Raw genomic sequence first — 14550 nt, forward strand, 5'->3', positions numbered from 1 at the left:
GAACTTAGAAATGTTGGGAGAGAAGAAGAGATGGAGACGGGAGCTGTATCAAGGGAAGGGACAAGGATTCGAACTGGAATGGGGGTGGGAGGGAACTGTCTAGGACTGAAGCCAACTGTTACTATAGGGCAAGGCCTGTTCCCAAATTTCCTGGCCAAGGCAGGGGTCTCTCCAGGAATGCATTAAGTTCAGGGACCAACATCTGTCTTTGCAATAATTTGCCAAGAACTAATTCTACCTCCAGACCCTTTTGTTCCTTGAGAGTGGCTTATTAAATGTGGGTGATCTTCACTTAAGAAAGGGAAGAATATGTTTAGCCAGAGGTTAACCAATCATGTCTTAAAGATTCTAAATAAGGCTCACCACAATTCCCTAGGTACAGAAGATATGTGAACAAAACATTTTGGGGGGTAAAGGTTGAAATCACGTAAAAATGGTAATATAAGCAAAGGAATGCAAAAGAAACAACTATAACTACTTGTCTTCAGGAAATAGTTCAGAGTGAAAAGAAACAAGGAAGGCAACCTGTAAAACAAAAATAGGGTTGGCACCGGGGTGATGTGGTGGAGCGTCGCATTTGTAAACCAGGTTATTCAGAAAGGAATAGTTGAAGGTAAGGAGATGTAGAATGCACGCATTTATTCCCACAGTCAGGAATTACAGGAGAGGCCATCGGGTAACTTATCTCAGGATGCAGTGCAAAGAGAAACTTAGGCCAGGGGTTTATTACAACTCCGGGTTCCGCATACTACAACCGATGGGCCGAACATGGCCCAGTGCCTGTTTTGTAAACAAAGTTGTAGGGGTGCCTGGGTTGGTTAAGCATCCGACTCTTGGTTTTGGCTCAGGTCATAGTCTCACGGTTCATGAGTTCGAGTCCCACGTCGGGCTCTGCGCTGTCAGTGCAGAGCCTGCTTGAAATTCTCTCTCTTCCTCTCTCTCTGCCCCTCCCCTGCTCACTCTCTCTCTCTCTCAAAATAAATAAAGAAACTTAATTTTAAAAATTTTTAAATAAAAAAAAAGTTTTACTGGAGCACAGCCATACCCCTTCATTTATGTACTATCTACTGCTGCTTTTGTGACAGCACAGTCGAGTTACTATGACAGAGAACATATGGCCCACAAAGAAGACAATTTTTCCTATTTGGCTCTTTACAGAATAAGTCTGCCAACTTCTGTTACAATTCATGGAATCTGAAATTATAGAAAATTCTGAAGAACCTATGCTTGATAGATCTCTACAAATCAGTAACAAAAGATTCATTGAAACAGTATAGTGAATTAGTCTTAAACACAGCCTATGTTTGACTCTGACACACTGCGTATTAATGAACTGCGAAATATTGCCCCGGTGCTTATGACAGACAGGATAGTGGTTTGCTCCAAGGATCAGTTGCCTGTTCTTGGTAACTTTCCCTGCAATTCCAACGCACTGCCACCAACAGGCACCACTCAGAGCAGACGCATGCCTGTTCGCCTGTCGAGAGTCAAGACGGCACTCTTTTCATGATCCCACTTAGTTTTAACCGTGAGTCTAATCTTTTTTAAAAAGCGCTTCTTTATAACTTATTTTGGAATTACTGTTTTTTTTATGTCAGAAGACAATGTGTTCTCTCCTCATTTTACCGCTTAGAAAACTGAAGCCTGATGATGATGAATGAGTAACTTCTCCGGAGCTGATTAGTGGTATAATCAGGCCCAGCACCCAAGTTTCCTGGATCAACATGCTCTCTTGGGCAGTGTTAACGTCCCATATCTTATGGTTTAAAATAAGCAGATAGATATGATGTATCCAAAGCAAAGTTTTTAAATATATGAAACTCTTAAGATGTGTTACTTTTCTCACTAGTCCTTAACAGTGCCATTTTAAGCTGGATTTTAAAATGTTTTCTGTGCACATTATTGATAATCCAAAAGGATATACAATAGAACATAAGTCTCACTGTGACCCCAGTCTCACAGGGCCCCAGACTATTCCTGGAAGGTAACTTTAAAGACCTTGCAAAGAAAACGTATAAAGATATATATATATGTATATACATATATATACATATATATACACATACATATATACATATGTATATGTATATGTATATACACATATATGTATGTGTATATATATATATATATATATATATATATATATATATATATCTTAAAAGGACGGATGTAGCAAATCATACCCACTGTCCTATACCCTGCTTTGCCACTTACCAATATTACTTGGAGGCTGAACAATGTACCTTTGAGAGTATGCCTTATCTATATACGTGGACCTGTGTCATTTTTTAATAGCTGTTGACTGCAGACAGATATGGAGCTGACAGGGGTGAGAGCACTGGCTCCAGAGTCCAACTGACGAATCCAGAGCCCAGCTCGGCCATTCACTAGGAGTATTACTTAGGGCCGAGTCCAATGACTTCAGTTTCCTTGACTATAACACAGAAACACAATAATACCAATTGCACTGGCATCACTGAGGCATAAATGTGACAAAACATGTAAGGAGCTAGCACAGAGCCTGGTGCATAATAAGCTCTCTATAAATGTTTCTCTACATTTGTGTGTAAGCATTTATTTTATACTAATTCAATTCATAGCATTTTATTTTTTATTTTTTTTTTTTTCAACATTTTTTATTTATTTTTGGGACAGAGAGAGACAAAGCATGAACGGGGCAGGGGCAGAGAGAAAGGGAGACACAGAATCGGAAACAGGCTCCAGGCTCCGAGCCATCAGCCCAAAGCCCGACGCGGGGCTCGAACTCACGGACCGCGAGATCGTGACCTGGCTGAAGTCGGACGCTTAACCGACTGCGCCACCCAGGCGCCCCAATTCATAGCATTTTAGATCAAGCATCTTCTCTAATGCTTTTAGATTTTTCTAATGAAATAGAAATACCATTGCTACAAGATCCCCAAGCTTTGCCGCTGATTAGCCAAAGCAGAAAGAACAACAAACACCCTAACAAAGAATTTATAAATTAAAACTCTTCCTTTAAAGAGGCACCTTTGTATTAATAATTTTAATAACAATGCTCACCAACCCCTCTTTTATCCAGGTTTAGATTTTTCAAAGTCTTAAGTACTTCATTATATTTTTCCTTTGTAGAATTATAAGGCAGAAATCTTTCCTGTCACATGATGTCAAAAAAAAACAACTATGATTCTAGACCTTAATTAAAAGAGCAGCAAATAAACTATGACATCTGTCAAAATGTTTAACCATAAATTAAAAAATAAAATGCCGAAGTATTCTTAAAAGATCAAGGCAGGTATATTTTCTAATATAAACATTGCACCTGCTCTGTACACAGTTTACAGTACACAACAATAGAAGATTACACTTGGGGCGCCTGGGTGGCTCAGTCGGTTGAGCGTCCGACTTCGGCTCAGGTCATGATCTCACAGTCTGTGAGTTCGAGCCCCGCGTCAGGCTCTGGGCTGATGGCTCGGAGCCTGGAGCCTGCTTCCGATTCTGTGTCTCCCTCTCTCTCTGCCCCTCCCCCATTCATGCTCTGTCTCTCTCGGTCTCAAAAATAAATAAAAACGTTAAAAAAAAATTAAAGAAGATTACACTGAATTTACATTGCAGGAATGCCCAACACCTGCTTATCCTGTATTTTGCATTAAACCGAGGACGTTTCTTGCACGTTTCAAAATAAAGCTATGAGTAAGAGTCAAGGATATTCACTTGCAATTTTATTGAAAACCACTATTGCCTTGCTATGTAAACTAAAATATAAATATTTTCAATAAATACTTACTGATGACGTACTTTAAAGAGATGATGATATTTCATATTCATGAACCTTCTGAGATGTACCAGCTCCAACTATCCTATCCTATAGAGACAGGTCATGTATTCATTCCACCATTTTTCTGGAAGAAAAGACTGAGCTCCAGACAGATGTAAAGACCTTCATGTCTTAGGGACAGGACAGCCTTTATGTCTTAGGCCAGTCATTTTATACTGAAACTTAGTGCTTTAGAAAGTCCGGCTTCAGTATGTACCATCAAAGTACAACTCAACACACACACACACACACACACACACACACACACACACACACACACAAAGAGAAGGAGAGAGAGAATGAGAGAACGAATCTTTAACATTTAATGAATAGGAAGGTGGAGTGACTTTGGAGTAAGTAGTCTAGGTTTTAAAAGCTAAATTGAACACTCATTAGCTATGTGCCTTTGGGAAGTCATTTGATCAGAATCTCAGTTTTCCCTTATTGGGATTCCCAAAACGGGGATTTTGAAAACCTCACTTTCCATCCAGGATTGTAGTGAGGAGCCAGTGGAACAGTGCGTGTTGCTAGCATTTGGTAAGTGGAATTTTGCATATTCATACTCATTTAGTATACTGAGCATACCTCTTTCTGCTAAGTAAATTCAGGTCATCTTAGTTTCAATTTTTCCATCAGCCAGCTGCCAAAGACTAAGATAAGTTTTACTTATTTTCTTTTTCTGGCCACATTTGGACAAAAATCTTACATAAATGAATCAACTCAACAAATGTGTATAGCTTGCCTAATATATGTGTGGTCAGAAATGACTAGAAACAGGAAGGCAAGTCATGATCTTGGATAATCCTCAATTATGAAAAAGTTAATGACATTAAAGGTAAGCAAAAATACATGTGTTTCTTATACAATGGAAATTAAATGGTATCTACTGAACTCACATTCTAAATCTGAAACACACTGTGACCTATTTCAAGGAAGGATATTTCATATGTTCCTTCATGTATTCAACAAATATTTATGGAGCATGCATGATGTTCTGGCCTGAAGCTCGGCACAGGGATATAAAGGAAGGCAGGAGAGACCCCAGGTTGTTTCCTCATGGGGCATGCTCACTAGTAGATTTAAAACCCACAGGAAGACCAGAACTATGCACATATGTGGTTCATTGTCACACAACCTAATGCATGGTCATCTTGAGTTTTTGGGAAGATGAATTAAAGACATGCTCTGCACAAATTCTATGGAATATAGTTCTTAAAAGATTAAAGATTAGATTCCTTAAAGAAACAATTATTGAAACACCTAGGAATTATGCTGATGTTCTGATTAGACCACAGGCTGAATTTATTAACTCTTTGTAACACTTAATATTCAGCTGTGGCAACCCTCAATCATTGTTTAATGGTTATAAAATACAAACTGAAGAAATTTGTTCTTATCTGTGATTAAAAAGAAAAAACCTCAAATCTCTACTTCACTCTGGTTCATTCTGATTCTTCCAGCAGCCAATATAATAGCTCTGCAAGGGACGTAACACTGAGAATATACCTACAAAGGATACATTACAAGACCATCCAGACATTAGGAATTATACCAATGAGAAGTTTGTTACTGAACTATAACATAAACATTAAAGGCAAGATTTTTTTTAAAAATTGCAGAATTCAGCTTACCCTACAAATCATTCAATTCATAAATTCACATCTAATAATGATCCTAGAGTTTGGGGGAGAGCAGAGAAGCTATCTAGACCTTGAGCACAGGGTTGGGAAGGTCATGCTTAATCTCATGGGAAATCACTTTATTCTTTGCAACAAGAGATTACATCACCATCTCATTAGCTTGGTTTGTACAGCTGCAACAAGCAGCTATGATCACAAAATTACCTACTTTGTGTCTCTTTTAATTTGGCTCAATAGTGTTTTTCTAGTGGTTTCCTTGATCACTTTCTGAGTTTGACTATGCATCCTGAATGAAGGTGTATGCACTTTCATTTAATCTAACATGGCAACTGTTTTTGAACCTAAGCATGAGATCAATTTAACCTTGACTGTGAACCTGTTACAGATGTCATTTTTAAAGACTTCTCTTTAGAGTTGCCTCGGCAGAAGGATAAATGTTAATAAACCTTCTGAGGTCAAAAAAATGGACTAAACTATAGGGAAAAGTGAAACTTGAACCAAACAAGAGTTTTATACAAACAAAACAGTGATGGAATGTAAATTGCCATCATTAATATCTACCAAACGTTTGAGGGGTGCTATGCATCATCCAGAATGTGTGAAATATAGGTCTATTTAAGCCACCTGCATTGAACGTACTCAAAGAAGAGATCAGGAGGGCTTTAGAAGGTTTTTGTCTTACAATTCCCAGAAGCTGGGACCAACTCTGTGAATTGTTCAGCTCAGCAATGCTGGTATTCTAACACACCTCCTGTGGCAGAGAAAACCCACCACTTGTCTCCTTTTCCTCCTGAGCACATATTTCCCACCTTGGCTACATTTTCCACCCTCTTCTGCAATTTTCTGTAGCCATATAACAGAATTCTGGCCAATGGGGTGTAGGCAGAGTAGTATATGTCACACGCAGGCCTGCCCCGAAAACGCCTCCCAAGTACTGCTCCATTCTCCCTCTCCTCCAGCATTTACAGGTTAGATGTTGACACCCAGGAAGACCTGAGAAAGAAGTCAGGTGTTGAGGGTGGAGTCTCTATCAGCTGGGATCCCTGAACCACTGCCGGAAGCAAAGTCATCTCCACTCTTCCCTGTCGCCAGAAGTGGGCTACACAAGAGTAAGAAGTACATTTCCATGGTTTTAAACCACTGAGATCACAGCATTACCCTACCTATCGCAGATAGGTCTTTCTCCTGTAAAAAGGGGTCCTACTTTGCCAAACTATACCCAAGAAAATCCCGTCCTAAAATGCGGAATTGAACGCCTGGCACATCCTTTCCTCTGGGGCTCACTGGGAGGGCAGCTAGAAGGGGATGAACTAGCAACTGACACACTGTAAACAAGTGGACCCATTTTTATTTTCCCGCATTTGCTAGAGGAAAACTCTTCTTACGTAGGGCTCCGTCCTCAGTACTAAAAAACTAACACTAATGAAATAATCTATAAGCATGGAAGAGAAACTCTAGCAATTATCTGAGCATCCTGGATTCCTTTTGATTCATTATCAGTCTCTCCCACAGTCCAACCTTTTTATGGCCATTCCTGCTGTCAGGCAATTATGGGAGTTTTGGACTAGAAGAGGCTGAAAAATCAATAAATCAATCTAGATAAGGAAACTGCCATCAGGCACACGTCTAAGGTCAGAGCTTGTAAGGGGTATTAGGAGTACAAACTCACGTTTCTAAATCTGAGAAGACGACTTTCCTTTGATGCTTCACTTTCTGCACTTCAGGAAATAATCTCCAGCTACTAGTATGTACCATCTGAATCAATCTGCTCACCACATCCAAAATGACCCCTTCTAAATCTTGGCTTTGGCCATGCTGCTTCCCTCCCCCCGTGACTTCTAGGCTCCCAAGTGCCCACAGGACACCCTCCAAATGCCTTCACCTGGTAATCAAGCTCCCCCCACCAAACTGCCTTCCCCACCATGCCTCCCACTCAAGATCCTCCTTGATTTTATAAGGCACAAGTTTGAGATGGCACGTGTGATCAATGAACTGTGAAACCTGGCAATATATGAACAGAATTCAGTATAACCAAATAAAATGGAAACTTAGAGTTGCCCTGACACAAGCAATGATACGTGTGATCACAATTGTGCTATGTAGTAATTATGGATAAATGATAGTAATTAGTATTTCTTTTGCATAACTAAAACCTGGTATTGCTACGTGTACTGTCAGGAGGGTGGAAAGAAAACAAGGAACACGCAAGTGCTGTGATTTATCTCTGAAAGCTGCTGTAGCCTGACTTGAGCAGGATACACAGCCAGCCCTTGCTCTCCACACTTCAGGAAGAAGGGCTCAAAACCAAGAGTTACAGGATTGGCACTCAAAATTCCAAGATTAAGAGTAGCCTCCAGAGACAAAAAGACATGGGTTCAAATCCCAACTCTGCAACTCACTAGGCAAGTTATTTAAGTATTCAGTATCCTTGAGCCTCAGTTTCCTCCTCTGTAAAATGGGGACAATAATACCTATTAGTCATGGCACGAGAATGTGAAATAGTGCATGTAATACACTTGGCACCAGCCTCGTGTGTAGTATACACTTGACAAATGGTGCTGGATATTACCATCTCCATGCAGGTTTTGACCCCAGCTCTCCCCGAAGATGGAAATCTGATATATCCATCATTGTTCACCTCTCCTCCCAAGCATCCTGCCTGTAGCTAGAGGGAGGCTGAGAGTTGGAAGAGATGAAAAAACAGAAGGGAAGGAATGAGATAATGTCAGTCCTTTTGGAGAGACTATGTCTCTGGGCGTAGTCTCCAAAGCGGGGGATAGGGAGGAAGGAAGGAAGGATGCCGACAAATGAAAGGCAGTAAAAAGCTCCAAAGACAAATTCGGCTACATTGCAGCTGTGCCCACAGCTGCGGGTGGCCCTGCTTTCCTGCCAAGTTCTGGCTAATCCTTTAACTCTTGCTCCTGTCTCCCTACCTCTCTTGCCATCCTGAGAGTGATGGAGGAAAGCCAAGAGCTGAAGAGATGCTTTGCTATCCTAGGAAGGGGAGGTCAGCCCCTATAAGGCTAGTTAGAATTCTGAATTGATTTACTATCCATTCCACATACTGTTATCAAACGCTTATCCCACACCAGGTGCTGAGCTATGCTCAGATGCCCTCAGAAATTGGGGTCTACAATGGGACTGTCATTATTTCAGATGTGATAGGAGTTACATAACACCGTGAAGAACATTAGTTCTATAGGGAAACTTCCAGGTTCTCAATGGTGACTTGGAAGAGAGTTTTGGAAACACAGTATACATACAGGAGTTGTAAACTAAGGATGGACATAGTAAGACAAGTGTAGGAAACATCTCTGCTTCTCCTTGGGAGGCAAAGCATTTTATTCAAATATTTGTGTTTGGTGCACAGCAGAAAGTAATCAAGTGTCTCCACCATCACCAGATGTCATTTCCTAGAAAACAAACATAATCCCATCACTCCTTTATACAGAAACCATGTTGGCTGCCTATTGCTTGCCACATGCTATTGAAACTCCCCAACATGTTATTCAAGGTCTTCTGAAAACTGACCTGATACCCACCATTCATCTCCAGCCTGCCCCATCTTGAATTTGTCCCAGGCTCTGGTCACAGTTTCTTCCCTGAGCACTCAAAGCACCTTCGTGTTGCTGAGCATTTCAAGTTATTGCTATTCCTTCTGACTTGCCATTACCACAGGCCTCCCTTGACTCCTTTGTGGCCTGGCAAACTCATACTCATCCTTCAAAACCCAGCTTACATGTTACCTTTTCTTCACCCATTTCCGAGGTACAGATTATATCTTCACCTCTAGATTCCAGTACTGTTTGGCTTCCTTACTTATCACACATCGCAGAAATTGTCCAACATCCCCATCAGGCAAAGGGTGAGTTCTCTCTGCAACCCCATCTCTACTGGAAGGGCTAGCTCTTGGTAGGGCCTCAATGTTTGTTTGCTGAGTAAAGTGATATTAAAATGAGCAACAATTGCAAAGTATTGGGAAACCCAAAACATCAGGTTTGAAACTGCAATGAACTTCAGAGCCACGAACAATTTGGCAACTTTGGTTGTTATTCTTCATCACATCCTAACCAGTTTCTCAGCACCAAGACTAGAGTTGGGTTCAAGAAATCACACCATACAAGGATCATCTGACAGGCTTCTGGTTCATTCCCACCAATTACAATTATTTTAGTAAGTTCCTGTTGGGTCTGTGGGACGGGATGAAAATGAGTGGAGTCACCCTGTTCCCCTTTAAAGGACTGTTGGGAGCTGGTTGGCCCCAAAGGAAGCAGTAAAGTCTCTAGGTTCTTCTTTTCGATGTCCCACAGGGCACACAATGGGAAGGGTGCCAGGGGAGGCAACACCATGGTCACTTCCCCTTGGGCAGGCCACACTACTGTGGGTGCAGTAGAAATACAAAATGCAGTCTTATTCAGAGGAACAGAGAATGTGTTCTGGAGGTCAGAGGCTCTGGCAGGGGAGGAATCAGACTAGAAGTAAAGCCTTTTCGTCTGTGGTAGAAAAAGACCTTTAAGGGAAGAAAAACTATAGTATTTAAGCAACAAAGTTTCCTCATTTCCCCATCCCATGGCCTTTCTATGTCTAATGTTATGATGTCTCATTTTAGTTTTCATTTGGAAACTTTCTTTAAATCTTACTGGAAGTAGAATATTAGTATATTCAATCTACAGTACATGCTCTTCAATAAAGTTCTAGAATATTAACAGCACATTACAATATGATATTAGTACCTCTAGAAATGCACTAAATGACATTTGGAATGAGTCTTTTAGATAGCATTTGAAAGATCGTGAAGCAAAAATTTTAAATTCCATTGTGAGTGAGTGTACGGGTGTGCATTTTGTATGTGTGTGTTTTAACAGCTTGAGACATAACTCACCCATTGAATGTGTGGAATCCAATTTTTTTGGTACACTGACAGGATCACACAACCATCTCTGCAAACTAATTTTAACTATCCTTCCCCCGAAAGAAACCCCTTACCCATTGGCTTTAACTCCCACCCCACCCACACACAACTCCCAGTCCTAGGCAACCACTAATCTACTGTCTGTCTCTATAGATTTGCCTTCTCCAGGCATTTCCTATAAATAGGATTATATAAGACGTGGTCTTTTGTGACTGGTTTCTTTCATTTAGCATAATGATGTTGGTTCATCCATATTATAACATGCATTGGTAGTTAATTCCTTTTTATGGCCAAATAATATTGTAATCCATTTATCAGTTGATGGGCATTTGGGTTGTTTTCAACATGTGGCTATTACGAATAATGTCACAAACAGTTGTATAGAAGTTTTTGTTTGGACACATGTTTTCATTTCTCTTGGATCTGTATCTAAAAGTATTATTGCTGGGTCATCTGATAACTTAATGTGTAAACTTTTGAGGAACTATCAAATCATTTACCAAAGTGGCAGTACCATTTTACATTACCACCAGCAGTATATGAAGGTTCCAATTCCTCCACATCCATACCACACTTATTTTTGCCATTCCAGTGGCTGTGAGGTGGTATCTTATAGTTTTGATATGCATTTCTCAAAAAATTAATGATGTTGAGCATCTTTTCATGTGCTTATTGGCCATTTTTATATCCTTTTTGGAGAAGTATCTATTCAGACATCTTTGCCCATTTTTATTAGATTGTTTATTCTTTTATTATTGAGTTATGAGTTCTTTATATATTCTAGATACAAGTCCCTTTTCAGATATACAATTTGCAAATATCATCTTACTTTCTCCCATTCTGTGAGCTGGGAAATGGTATCGTTTGCAGGACAAAAGCTTTTAATTTTGATATAGTTCAATTTATCCACTTTTTCTTTTGTCATTTGTACTTTTGATGTTATATGCAGGAAACCATTGCCTAATCCAAGGTCACAAAGATATACTCCTATGTTTTATTCTAAAAACTTTCTAGTTTCAGCCCTTACATTTAGGTCTACAATGCATTTTCAGCTAATATAGCATGTTTTTAATACACATTGGTTAGTTATAAACATGTTAATAATTTGAAAATGTGAATTTTGGAGTAATCTTCCTTTTTCCCACTCTTCCTCCAAAATGCTTTTTACATTCCTACACAAGAAGCATCATTCAGCATAGAAAGATAGGTGAGTCACTGTCCCTGTATCAAGAATTCATAACTAGAAAGTTAAAACATACAATCTCATGAGTAGTACCTTGTGTAAGACAAATTACTTGCTCTAGGCATAGCCAAAACACTTTTCAGACCAGAAACAAGAGACAGAGCACTTGAAATCACAGTTGTCTCCACCCCAGGATGTATGGTTGTTACCACCATGGTTGCTAAGAGGAGGAAGGAAGCACTGAATGTAGGCTGCGGTGAGGGGATATCTTAGTGGAGGAAAAGACACCCAACATGTGGGTTTAGGATTTAGGGAGATGGAAATGGACAGGAAGTGAACACCCCAGGTGGCTGGAACAAAATGCAGCAAAGGCACAGAGATGGAGAAGCACAAAGAAAATCATTAATACAATAATTTTCTGTAGCCAGTGCAAAGGGATGGTGAAGATAGAATAGAAACACTGCACCCAGTGAGGGACACCGGGTTCCAGGCAAAGGAACTTGAATTATGTCCTATTTTGGGGGAAGGGTACCGGGCATGATGAGGTCGTGTCTGGGAATGTTGGCCTCATGGCAGAGTCTACAGTGGTATAAGGAAAGGCAAGCACCAGAGCTAATCGCTCAGCCATAAAGTCCTAACTTTCTATTTGTCATGTCATTCACTCTTTCTTCTTTTCCTTAATATAAAGAGGGAAGTCTATTTCTGCATAGTTAACTTTAAAAAAAAGATCATTTAAAAACCGGGTCCTTGGTGGGCTATTTAAAAGGGTCCTCTTCTGTGGGTTACCAAAGGAAACATTTGGAATGGCACGCTTGAGGCAGGAATTTTGCACACTTCATTGTGGGAAGTCAGCCCACCCAGCCTGACAGCCCAGTAGAGACAATCAAAAAAATGGATTATTATGGAAATACAATTAGGGAGCTACTAAATCCTCTCAAATACAAGCAAAGCCTAATCCAGCATGTAACTCCAAAGGCAGGCAATGAGATGGGCCAGTTTCCCCTCTACCACACAAGCAGCCCATACTTAAACCTGTTGTTATATGTTTTTTTAGTCAATTGATCATTCCAACAAATGTGGAATAAATTTGTTCAGGAGTAAGGAGATTAAGCATGTGATTTAAGTGAGCAGAAGTTTAATACTTTTTTAAGGCACAGATTGGCAGGGTGAAAGAAATCACCACGTTTTGAGAGGAATGGTTCCTGAATGATAACTGTACCAATTAAGTTTCAAACACGTTTTCTGGCAGCATAAAGACAAGTGTATAATTTCCCTACTGAGTCTAGGTCATGTAAAGCTGTGTATTAAGAAAAAAGAAGTTGCAACCAGGATTATATAATTTTAACGGACAAAATATTTGCAAAGATGGATAAGCTTGAGAATGTTTCAAATGCACACACGTTCCCCCCTCCCCCATCCAGCAGACTCCTGTAATTGATGCCAAGGCACAGTTTGAATGGGGACAGTAACCCCCCCGCCCCCCCCACACACACACTGCGCTAAGAGTCCCTCTTTTGAGTAGGAACCAAGGGCTGTTTATTTCATGAGAACGAAAGAAGGAAAAAGACAACACTGGGAGTCCATTATGCTCATTACGAATCCTACAGATTCTCCTGCTATGGTTTTCATCTTTCCTAACAGAAGGCTGTTGGGATACTCAGTTCTTGCTTAAGTCCCCACCTAAGCCAGGCCAATCTTCAAACAAAAAGCAGCTTTTCACTGGAGAACTTAAAAAAAAAAAAAAAAAAAAAAAAAAAAGAAGAGTGGGTTGAGACGTCCTCACTTGAACTTAAAAGCTTAATGAGTCTTGGTGCCAAAGAGTGGGAGACTGGCCAAGTCAGCGAAGCCAACTGTGATATGGTCGAAAGACAAAGGGGAACCCTACACAGAAGGCCTATCAAATTCTTACCAGCCTGCTAAGGCCAAAATCAGTAAAGGCAAAAGGACCCAAGCTTGCTGAGATTTGAGTGAGCATCTGGGTTAGCGAAAGAGCTCCAGACAAAGCGTGCGAAGACATACTGCACTCTACCATCCTGGGTCTCCATCTCATCATTACAAAGGGAGGCGGGAAGAGCTCACCCAGATTGTTCACCTGCCAGGGCTGCTGTGAGGACTAAATAAGGGTTGGGTTTGCCGATACTGATCAAAGCAGTGGTGATTAGAAGGCATCAGTCTGGAGTCGCCAACGACCGGGCCGACCACACACAACCCCGTTTGCTGAGGACAGGCTCAGATTTCATTTGTCGTTCTAGTGTCTTGGCCAGTCGACACCCCCTTTTACTCTCAAAACCATCTCAATTGAATGACAAACTATATTATATAGTCGCTCTACAAAGAAGACATTAGGCCAGATGAACCTCTTTTCTTTTTTAATAGCTGAGGAAAATATTGCATATGTAGTTTACATTAGATAAGGACTCTACCAAGAGCCTACTGAAATGATGTAACAGAATGAGCCAGACTTACAACCAATGTGGAATCATGACCACTGGTCTGGCAGTTCTCAGAGACAGCTAGTAATTGACAAAGGTCTCCAGTGCCTCCCTCTACCAGTAAGGCAGACCTTTTCTTAGGTCTTGTGCAAGCTGACCTCTGCTGGGGCCATGTAATACAGGTGACCACCAGCCTCTTAAAAGTCTTCTTAGTCTCCCTGGTTTCCAAGACATACTTTCCTGGGTTTCCTCTCATCTCTCTGATCCCCCTTTGTGAGCTTCTCTTTCTCTTGTCCCTGATCCGGTGGTGAAGCTTCCTCAAACGGAGACCTTGTTCTGCTATTCTTTCTTGATGCGATCTTTTCTGCAGAGAGACTGTCACAAATCACAGCTTGGCCCTGATGTCCAACAATGGCTGGCAAATCATATTTGAGAAAGTGAAAGGCATCGCTTCATCTCTAAGCTCCAGGCCCCTGTCCCCAACAGTCCGCCGGACTGTCCCCTAGGTGGGCCTTCTATATCCAAAACTCACCTTGCCCAAACTGAAATCATGACCTCTCCCAACAAATAAAGGATCCTCTTCAGTG

The 14550-nt window shown here is 40.8% G+C and overlaps 1 protein-coding gene across 8 annotated transcripts in view; it reads right to left on the bottom strand.

Moving 5' to 3' along the window:
- Positions 1-14550, bottom strand: part of LIMCH1 (LIM and calponin homology domains 1) — a 330554-nt gene that overhangs the window by 180222 nt on the left and 135782 nt on the right. The gene's annotated exons all lie outside the window — the stretch shown is intronic.

This window comes from Neofelis nebulosa, chromosome 3 (genome assembly GCF_028018385.1).
Source record: "Neofelis nebulosa isolate mNeoNeb1 chromosome 3, mNeoNeb1.pri, whole genome shotgun sequence".
Classification (NCBI taxonomy): Eukaryota; Metazoa; Chordata; class Mammalia; order Carnivora; family Felidae; genus Neofelis; species Neofelis nebulosa.